General features: G+C 49.0%; 1 protein-coding gene across 3 annotated transcripts in view; it reads right to left on the reverse strand.

Annotated features, from left to right (window-relative positions):
* The window catches only part of NLRC5 (NLR family CARD domain containing 5), a 92,255-nt gene extending 85,704 nt beyond the window's left edge, over window positions 1-6,551 (reverse strand). For 2 of the 3 annotated variants that reach the window (XM_073307452.1, XM_073307451.1), the window contains exon 1: window positions 6,464-6,551. The gene's annotated coding sequence lies outside the window, so the exon portion shown is untranslated. Of the gene's footprint in view, window positions 1-3,622; window positions 6,427-6,463 lie in introns of those variants that run through there. The other variant, XM_073307453.1, reaches the window with a different exon arrangement.
* Window positions 6,552-9,000: the final 2,449 nt, after the last annotated feature.

The following is a 9,000-nucleotide window of genomic DNA, read 5'->3' on the forward strand; positions in this document are numbered from 1 at the left end:
CTCTGGTCACGCAATCACAGACATGAAGGTCGCTATCTTAAAACAAAAAAACTTCAAATCCAGACTCCAGCGAGAAACTGCTGAATTGGAATTCATTTGCAAATTGGATACTATTAATTTAGGCTTAAATAGAGACTGGGAGTGGCTAAGTCATTATGCAAGGTAGCCTATTTCCTCTTGTTTTTTCCTACCCCCCACCCCCGAGATGTTCTGGTTTAACTTGGATTTAAACTTGGAGAGTGGTCAGTTTGGATGAGCTATTACCAGCAGGAGAGTGAGTTTGTGTGTGTATGGGGGTGGGGGGGGATGTGAGAAAACCTGGATTTGTGCTGGAAATGGCCCACCTTAATTATGCACATTGTAGGGAGAATGGTCACTTTGGATGAGCTATTACCAGCAGGATAGTGAGTTTGTGTGTGTGGTTTTTGGGAGGGGGGTGAGGGGGTGAGAGAACCTGGATTTGTGCAGGAAATGGCCCAACTTTATTATCATGCACATTGTGTAAAGAGTTGTCACTTTGGATGGGCTATCACCAGCAGGAGAGTGAATTTGTGTGGGGGGGTGGAGGGTGAGAAAACCTGGATTTGTGCTGGAAATGGCCCACCTGATGATCACTTTAGATAAGCTATTACCAGCAGGACAGTGGGGTGGGAGGAGGTATTTTTTCATATTCTCTGTGTATATATAAAGTCTGCTGCAGTTTCCACGGCATGCATCCGATGAAGTGAGCTGTAGCTCACGACAGCTCATGCTCAAATAAATTGGTTAGTCTCTAAGGTGCCACAAGTCCTCCTTTTCTTTTTGCGAATACAGACTAACACGGCTGCTCCTCTGAAACCTATTAACTCACTGATACAGAGTTTAGAGGTGTACAAGTGTCAGGAGTGTTAAGCTCCAGATGAGAGTTGTTGATGTAGTTTGGAGTAAAACGAAAGTGAAAATACACAGACCTTAACTCCCCCGCACACAAAACAAAACAAGCCAAACTGACCCTGAAATCAAGGGAGTTCCAGCACGGATGTATTTGACTCTGCATATGTGAGTGCGTGTTTGTGTGTAGAAATGAACCAAAACAGCAAAGTAGCATCTGTCAATTTTAGGTTGCCATGAACTACCAATAGTGTGAGACACGGTCAGGTGACAGGATCCATTTCTCGGAGTCGTTTTTTGCTTTCTTGATCTCAAATAGTCGTCTTCTTCTAGCCAGTATCAGGCATTTGTAGCCTTTCCCCCCCCAGCCTCTGTCCCCACTATCAGAAGTGCTTTTATAACAAAAAAACAACTGCAGTAACAATAATCTGACAGAGCAAGAGGGGGTACTGTTCTGCAAAAACCACCTTCCAATCCGGCCATTACTGACCGGCTATACCCTCGTTCCTGAGTTTCCATTAGACCCCAGCTGAGTAGCCTAAGACCCAGCAACTTGTCCCCCTGTTTGCTGCCCTCCAGTTCCCATGCGAGCCACGGACGAAGGCCGGGGTTTGACATGGATCTGGGGGAACAACCCAAACCAGAAACTCAAAAGTGAAAGAAGGCTGATGGCTGGGCAGGCTGAGAGGGACCCTTGCTGACCCTACAGGGCAACCTGGGTGGCTGAGCATTGCTTACTACTGCAGGCCAAATTCTCTGGCTTGGAAAGGACCACTCCCCCTTCCCCTCTCTCTATGATTAAAAGCGTACCCCACAACACCAAATATGGGGAGAAAGGAAGCAGCCCCATCCTCAGGAATCCAGAGGAAAAATAGCTGAGGAAATCTGTTGTCAAGCTAAAGCCAGAGAGGCACAAACCTTCCCCACTGCAGATTGCCCCCGAGAGGGTCAATCCGGACACACACACACACACACACACGATTTGCTGCTTGGCTGGTACTGAGCATGCTCACATGGACTGAGCATGCTCAATAATACTGCTGAAGCTGGATGCCCTCACTCGGCCCCCCTCCCCATCGGCAAGCATGGGGTCGCCTTTGTTGCCACCCTCTCCACAATGTCTCTTAGAACAAAATCTCCACCCCTCCCTTCCCGGTACACTGATGGGAACAGGATTGATCGGTAACATTCATTTATTTGTAAAGACTTTGAATCTCAAGATAAATTGACTGATCTCTGAAGGTCTTGTTACCAGGCCAAGTGGGGTTCGCCATCACAATTCATCTTGATGCAACAGCTTAATTGGTTAATTTGTCCTCCCAACTGTACCGAACTTTTTCATTCCTCCCAAACTCTCGCAACTTTCTTAACTGCTTTGGATACTTTAGTAGGCAAACTCTTAATAACAGTCCTTACCTTCTATGCACACTCATTATGCCAGCATTCACAGGGCTGCTGTAGTTAAGAGTCTATCAGCATTCCCATTCTAAATCCAGTTTTTAGGGTGTATAACTTGGAAATGAACCTTTGTTCTGTGTTGAAATAAGAACATAGGAACGACCACAGTGGGTCAGACCAAAGGTCCATCTAGCCCAGTATCCTGTCTTCCAACAGTGGAACAATACCAAGTGCCCCAGAGGGAATGAACAGAACAGGGAATCATCAAATGTGTCATGAAAACATGCTGGCCAAAGAGTAAATAAATATAAACCCACCAATGCCTCTCCAATAGTCCTTAGCAATAGAGCGTCTCAAAAATTTTCCGATGGAATTGTTTCCCATCAGCCAATGTCTTTTTGTCTAAATTGAACCTTTCCATGGGAATGTGTCAATTTCAACAACAACACTTTGAAACTAAGCATCAAAAACGTTTTGACCTTATCAGAATGGAACGCTTTGATGTTTCATTTCAAGATTACTTTTCATTATGGAATTTATTTTATGTTATAAATCATGAGGTAACATACAATTTTAAAAGACATCGGAACAAAATATCAGACCAAACTATTTTAATGCTATCAACAAGGAAAATGTTTTGATTGACCCAAATGATTTTTTTAAATTTCATTTTTGAGGAAACTTTGATATTTTTATTTAAGTTCCGATTTGGAATGAATTCCCATGGAACGGAAATTTTAAGTTTTGGCCGGCTCTCCTTATCAATCTTTGGGACACAATTATTTAAGTTTTCTACTGCTGAGCAATTAAATTAATTTTACAATATAAGTGAGTGACCTTTCCTCACCTTTGATATACAGGGACTACTTACATAAGCAAGGACTATTCATGCAGATAAGAGCTTGCAGGATTGGACCATAATACCACAGAACATGGTGCGGGTACTAATGGAAGGTCATTAGTCCAGAATGTCAACTCTTGTAAATAGGAGGAAAATTGTACACGAAGAAGGGAACAATGTGTGACTACAGCTTAAAGTACACAAGATATTTTAATCCTCTTCTCCATATACACCACTGCAAAATAAATGCCCAACGCAACCCAACGGGTAGTGAGGGCCAAAGATCTACGTCCTGGCTCCAAACTAGGCAGAGGGACCTTTTCAGCCAAATGGAAACATTTTGATTTCTATCACAGCCTTTGTAACGCTTGAGCAGCAAACCGATCAAAACATCAGTTGAAAAAGCCAGCATTCATGCTGCTTGCCACCCCCAGCATGAAACATAAAACCAAAACGTGAAGCTGGCCACCATGAGCCTAAACGCTGCACAGACACCGGAGAACGTATACTTACCGAGGGAGAGAAAGAGACACAAACCACCACAGAAATGGACAGAGGACTCCGAAGTAAGCGAGTCCCAAAATTGTGTCCTCTTTAGCTCTGACCTCTGCACGTCCTGGTAACTACTTGCAAACTACTACACACTTACACCCCCACACCTCCCTTACCGGCTCTGGTAAGGCACAAAGCCTAAGTAAAACTGAAAGTAAAAACGATAAGAAATTCCCCTTTGCAACGGCCCTTTCCTGTGTTAAAAACATTAGGAATTCCTTCCAAACATACAGATGGGAGACTAGGTAAAAAAGGCATCCCTCCCTAAAGAATTCACCCCAAGGAAATCAGCCAGCCAGCCAGTCTCCACTGGTGCTAACCCCAGCTCAGCCATAATTGAAGGTTATGCTGGTGGAAGTCTCAATGTACACGTGGCTCTAAAAGCATTGATGGGAATCTCCCCCTAAAATTCCCCAGCATGGACACAGCCTGAAGGAATTGAAAGGGAAGGTTCTAAGAGCTCAGGGTTCTCGCTTTGGATACGGCATGAGATTAGGCGAGCGCCTTGGAGACTCGGGCGATTTGTGAAATGTTCTAGGAATGCAAAGAAGCTTGCATGCGTCGATAGGAGGGTCCTGAGGTTATTCTGTAACAGTTAGCCACAGAATGACTGCAGACAAACAGCTTGGTAAAGGTCCAAAAGGATATCAGATATTACTATTCTTTCACCAACACACAGATATGGCAGGCCAGATCCTCTGGTGCTGATTGAATCCAATGAAGCTATGCTGACTGATACCGAACGAAGATCCAGCCCAATATGTATTAATAATACCTAGGATTTTCCCCAGTAGATCTCAAAGGCCAGTATCATTATCTGTATTTTACAGATGGGGAAACTGAGACATGGAGCAGGGCAGTGACTTGCCTAAGGTCACCCAGCAGGCCAGTGGCCCTGCTGAGAATAGAACCAGGTCTCCTGGTTCCCACACTGGTGCTTTATCGACTTGGCCACACTCACACATGGTGGAAACCACATAACATAATCAGATAATAATTAGGTTCAGCAGCTACAACTCCAAGCTGGGATAAAAGGACAAGAGCTGCTGATCCTCGTGTTTCAGGAAGAAATACTTATGCCTGTGTCTTGTCTGCGGGAATCTGGGGAGCAAATCTCTCACCATTGTGCTAGCAGCTTCTCTGGGGTTAGCAAAAACTGGGAGCACTGGTGTAGACACGGTGCTCGTGTTTTTACCCCAGAGTTGTCCAGACCCTCTCAGAGCAGGATTAGAGGGCATGGTGGGGAAACCAGTGAGAGAATTCTCTAATATGGTCAATGCAGACTCTGCCCCCAGGGTAGTGTGAACTGGTAGTGAGCTGGAGCTCACTTGTTCATAGCCGCAGTCCCTGTGAGAGCCCCCTATACTTCAAAATAAATTCTCCCCCCTCCCTCACCTCTGCCCTCACCCCACCAGAAATCGCCCTTGTTTTCTGACCTTTCAAGCACACCCCACCTATCTGGGCAGACCTGACAGATACAGGGTTTGAATGTGGGTGGTAGCTGAGTTTTGGGGTCTTTTGTTGACTGGCTGATTCTGCGCAGAAAAAAGGCCACGGCTTTGCTCCTGGTGTTACCTCCGTTGGCCGCACAGAGTCTGGGGCAGTTGTCTTTATGCTTCTATACTGACAATAAAATAAATAAATACAAATCTAAAGGGGAAAAAGTCTACCTTTCTGACTATCTAGAGGGAGCCGGTTCTATAATCATGGGACAGGAACACTAAACCCCCAATCTCTCTGAATTATATTTGGGTGGTCTGATAAATTTGCAAATGCTCCTTTTATCAAACAAATGGAGCCATAAGAGAGAGAAAAAAGTCAGATCTGAAAGCTAATCAGGTTCCAGTTTATTAAGTACATTCACAGACGTTAAGGCCAGAGAGGGCTATTTTGATCATTTAGTGTGGTCTCCTGCAGAACACAGAATTTCAAGTTATTCGGTGGAAGGACTTATTCTTTTCTACTATGCAAATGAACAATACTCAGCCCAGTAACTTGTGGCTGAATCTTTTAGAAAGACATCCGGGCTCGATGTAAAAACTTCTCCAGGTTGATAAGCGACAGGCATTTCAAATCAACGGTCCTCGACTATTTCAACCATTCACTTTTATCCAGTCAGGGTAAATGTTTAAATTTAAAATACAGTAAGATCTAGGGGAAGAGAGCTTGAAAGAGCGGCTGGAAAAAATAACAGGGACAACAGGAGGAGTATTTTGCTGGCTGCAACACTGACCGATTTAGCCACTGAAAGCTTCAGAGAACAGAAAATTAGCCTGGCACGATTTTCACCCAGCTGTTTCAAGGAAAGGCTCTGTATGGGCTAAGCACCCTGTGACAGTAGCCCTCGCCCACTGTCCTACCCTAGGACCATCCAACCTCAGAAATCCCATAAACCAGGCTCTGAACTAAAGGCTGTATTCTGGAGAGGGGAGCCCCTCCCTGCAAGGAATCGCTCTTCAGCATCCGTCTGCGGGCAGATTTCATGCCCCACCCGCGAGGAGCCGGCCCAGCTCCGTGTGCTGATGCGGAGAAGGGCGCCTCGAAGGCACCCTCTGTGCCAGGGGGCTCCGGCGGCCCCCCAGAGACGGAGCGGGGGCGGAGAAAGTCCCCGATGGGGTGTATTGCACCCACTGGCTAGCCTCAGCTCCATCCCCCGGGGCAGGGGCCCCCTTGGGTTGCAGGGCGGCGGGGAAGGGGTCCCAGCCCGGAGCAGGGTGGGACGGGTGGCAGCAAAGGCGGCCCCGGGCCCGCTCGTGCCCAGACCTGCACCAGACTCGGCACCGGCTCGGGGGAGACACTCACCCCGCTCCGTGGGGCGCCCCTTCCGCCGGGCTCCCCGCTCCGTGCTCATGGCGCCGCCGCCCCGCCACCCCACCCTGGAGCCGCCGCCCCCTTCGAAAGTGAAAACAACTGCCCGGGTGCTGTAGCGGGAGCCGCTTCCGAGAAACCATGTGATCCGGCCGCCGCCCGCTGCCCAGGGACGCCGGGCATCCCCCTCTGCCCGCGGGCCGCAGCCCGGGCAGGCGAGCCCGGGGGAGAACCGGGGGCTCCCCGCGGCCGCGCTCCGCCCCGTCGAGGGGACGAGCCAGGGCGGCTAAAGACAGGGCTGCGCGGGGCCCGGGCTCCGGCCCGCCCGGGACCCTCGCTTAATCCGAATTCTGATACTCCCTCCGCAGGTGTAAATGCCAAGCGCTCAAAGGGGTTGGAAACCCTGCATGCAGCCTCCCAGGCAACCCGGCGGAGACCTGGGCCAAACTCTTAAGGTGCCCAGCTACGAGAGGCATTTGGTCTGGGACCCCTGGAAAGCAAACCCCCCCCCCCCCCGGCCAGTTGTCCAAAAGCTGCCGGAACGGGCGTTTTGCAGGTGTCAGAGGCTGGAAATCGTGGGGCTGCGGTTGGGTTTTGGTTTGCGGCGTAGGCTTGCTTGTCTGTGGAGACGCTGCTCTCTGCAGTGTAGGTGTCTGTCAGGGTCCAGCTAGGCTGGGAGCAGGATCCCCAGCTCCAGGACACACAGCCCTGCACAGATGGACCGGAGCAGGGGTAGTGTGAGCAGCCAGAGGGGCTCTCCCGGGTGCCCGGGATGTGGGGGCGAGCCCCAAATGTTTTAGACCAAAATTGATTTCCCCCCCCGCAAAAAATTCCATTTAGTCAAAGAAAGCCGTTTGTCAAACAAATATTCCAGTGAAAAATTGTCAATCCGCTCTTTTTGCAGAAGCCAGTGCCCCTGAAGTGGTGTGTCCAGCACAGGGCTGACACAGGAGAGGGAATAGGGTGACCAGATGTACCAGGATTTTATAGGGACAATCCTGATTTTGTGGTTTTTTTCTTATATAGGCTCTTATTACCCGCCCCCCCCCGTCCCAATTTTTCACACTTGCTGTCTGGTCATGCTCAAAGAGAAACACAGATACTCTGACCCAGTCCTTTCACCCCCCTGTGTTCCCTGGAAGATCCTGCCTCCAGGGGCTGGCTGGTTTAATTCAGTAGGGTTGGAAAGGCCTGTGAGAGCCCCAGGTGCGAGGCCAAACCGATTATCCCCTCAGTGATCAGCAGCAGAGAAACCAAAAGTGCAGGGAGCCATGCACCCTGCCCTCTGAGGGCTTATCAGGTGGTTCTTCATCTGCGGGCCCTGAAACTCATCCTACATGCTGGGCAGCGGAGGGCAAAGCCAGTGTTTGTGAAACCCTGTATGCCCAGGGGAGAGAGCACGTCTCTCCCTCTCGCCTGCACACACCCCTCTTATTTGTTTATCCATTAAAAGCGAATCCGAAACCTCGCTGGGCTGGCTGTGGGCATGGCTCCTGGGTCCCCTCCGGAGTATATTGATGGTGAGCAGCACTCAGCAGGGTGTTCAGAAGATATCGTAAGGGGGAAAGGGGGCGTGATCTGCAGGAACACTTAGAAACACCAGCTGTTGGGGACCCTGCTCTGCAAAGTAGGTTTCTAAGGTGTCACCTGTCAGCTCTGTGTTCTTGGGGAACCAAGCTGCAGTATCCATCCTGTCTGACTCAGGAAGGGCACCCCCTCCTCCCCCAGCCTCTTCTTGAACCAAAACCGATCAGAAGAAAGACTTACAAAAAGCATACAGAATGGAGAACAGAGATTCCAAGGCAAGAACCGCACTGAACTCTGGCACCAGAAAAGCCGGGAAGCCCTGCGTGATGGGGGATCTCTGCTCCAGATGTTAATGACCCCACACCTGCACACACCCAGCTCAGTCCTTACCAGACCAGTTCTAGTAATAAAGAAATTGGTATCCAAAAGACTGAAGCTGCCTAATTGCATTGTGAGCTCCCTCCAAGGAACACCGCCCATAGCCAGGAATGATCAGCTCCTATTGTCTAGCCTGAACAAAACAATGTTGCTTTCCTCCCTTGAGCCATCAGCTTATCCATAAACAAATCTAATGTCTCCCTTGAACCATTGTTGTTTCCCTACAAAAACCCCTACCCACGCTCCAGTAAGTGTTCTGATGCCTGGATCCAAAATCTGCATCAGCTCCATTGGGACTTCATCTTCTCCTGACTGACCATGCTGGGGGCTCTGCCTGTCTCCAGCACTCCAGACCCTCAGCTACCCCCACCACCAGGGACCCCACCCGGTTCAAGCTTCACGGAGCGGTGAGAACCCAACTGTCTCTCTCTCTCTCTCTCTCTGTTTTTTTTCCTACTCTAGGTATCACTTTCTAACCCTGACTTGTGCGATCAGTTATACTTTGGTAATCAAATTTAAGTCAGTGGGTTTGGATCAGGCCCTACTACCTAGTGCCGGGCCCAGTGCCGGTTGGTTTCCCAATGGTTATTACCTGGCAATAAATAACTTGAATGCTTAAGCTGATT

The sequence above is a fragment of the Lepidochelys kempii genome, chromosome 12 (genome assembly GCF_965140265.1).
Source record: "Lepidochelys kempii isolate rLepKem1 chromosome 12, rLepKem1.hap2, whole genome shotgun sequence".
NCBI lineage: Eukaryota > Metazoa > Chordata > Testudines > Cheloniidae > Lepidochelys > Lepidochelys kempii.